This window comes from Octopus bimaculoides, chromosome 4 (genome assembly GCF_001194135.2).
Source record: "Octopus bimaculoides isolate UCB-OBI-ISO-001 chromosome 4, ASM119413v2, whole genome shotgun sequence".
Taxonomy (NCBI): Eukaryota; Metazoa; Mollusca; class Cephalopoda; order Octopoda; family Octopodidae; genus Octopus; species Octopus bimaculoides.
In genome coordinates this window covers 87,017,320-87,018,564 of record NC_068984.1, presented here as the reverse complement: position 1 = coordinate 87,018,564, position 1,245 = coordinate 87,017,320, and the positions used below count along the sequence as shown (strand labels likewise).

Sequence of the window (1,245 nt, the reverse complement as noted above, 5' to 3'; positions counted from 1 at the left end):
ATCTTTCGATGAATTACGACTCACCCCATTAATCTGTTAACATGTAATGTTTATGGTGTTTGGATTAGCCATTTATTCTTTCCAGTTGATGCTTAATCCTAGGTTAGTGTGGGTCGAGCAAAAGATAGTAACAATCCACAGACCTGTGGTCTTTTGTTGATTGTGTGTGTGTGGTGGTTTATTGAGCACCAGTTTAACTCTTATTGAGCAAACTTGTAATCAAAAGGCATTCCAACTGTAACAATCTCGTCTGTTTTTGTGTTATCTAGGACTGTTTTGGTTGATGTATTTTGCCTGCCTTCCCTGTTTTCAGACAGCCGGAGTTTGAAAGCATAGAGACTCCGTCGTTAAAGGTGTAATGTAGTGAGGTGTCGTATAATGTAGTGGCTCTTCAAATAACGTTTAAGCCGTGTCTGTCCCAGGACGACGTTGTACCTAGTGTATCATTCTTTTCGCATGTCTGTATGGTGTGATTTAAGGGAGATTGGACTGTTGTTTCTAACAGATCGTGTAACCGTATAATGATTTCTCGTTAGCTTGATACATTAATTTTAATGCTCAAATGTAATATTTTTCTTTTTGATTCATATTCTAGTGGACATTGGGACTTTTCCCAAGATCATTAGTTGCATAAGGACGTGAAATATCTTCAACCAGGATTGAACGTGATCACCGTCTCAACTAGTTGAGAGCTTACCTCTTGTTCTATCGTGCCTATCACACACATTCCCGTCACCCCGTACACACACACACACACATACACATAAATATAACTTTTTACAGCTTTTTCAGTGAAAGAAGTTGATTATAATTGTAACTGTAGAGCAAAAGACCAGTATTTACTGTCTTCAAATAAAAGGTACTAACTTCTAGCTTGAAGATGTCTCATGTTCCTACAAATTTTCTGATCTTATATAGCAGAACGTACCTTTTCCCTAAATGCTACAAAGACAGGGTAGAATAAATACAAATTACCTCTTTGCGCTATTTATTATTTAGAACCGCCAACGTTAACGAAAACAAAAAAAGAAACCAGCATGCTAGGTGTTAAAAACTGTGTAGAAAACGAATATGCAAAAACAAAAAAAAAAAAATTGCGCAAACCAACGTGGGGTGATGGGGAGAGGACTTTCGGAAAATTCACAAGATCGAATTTTTCCCTCATAACTTTCAGGGAAATAGACATATATTAATGACATTTTATAGAAACTTCGTTCAAATGACACAAATTACGATTATAATTAC

General features: G+C 36.5%; 1 protein-coding gene across 2 annotated transcripts in view; it reads left to right on the top strand.

Annotated features, from left to right (window-relative positions):
• The window catches only part of LOC106870214 (5'-nucleotidase domain-containing protein 3), a 43,320-nt gene that overhangs the window by 2,204 nt on the left and 39,871 nt on the right, over positions 1–1,245 (top strand). The gene's annotated exons all lie outside the window — the stretch shown is intronic.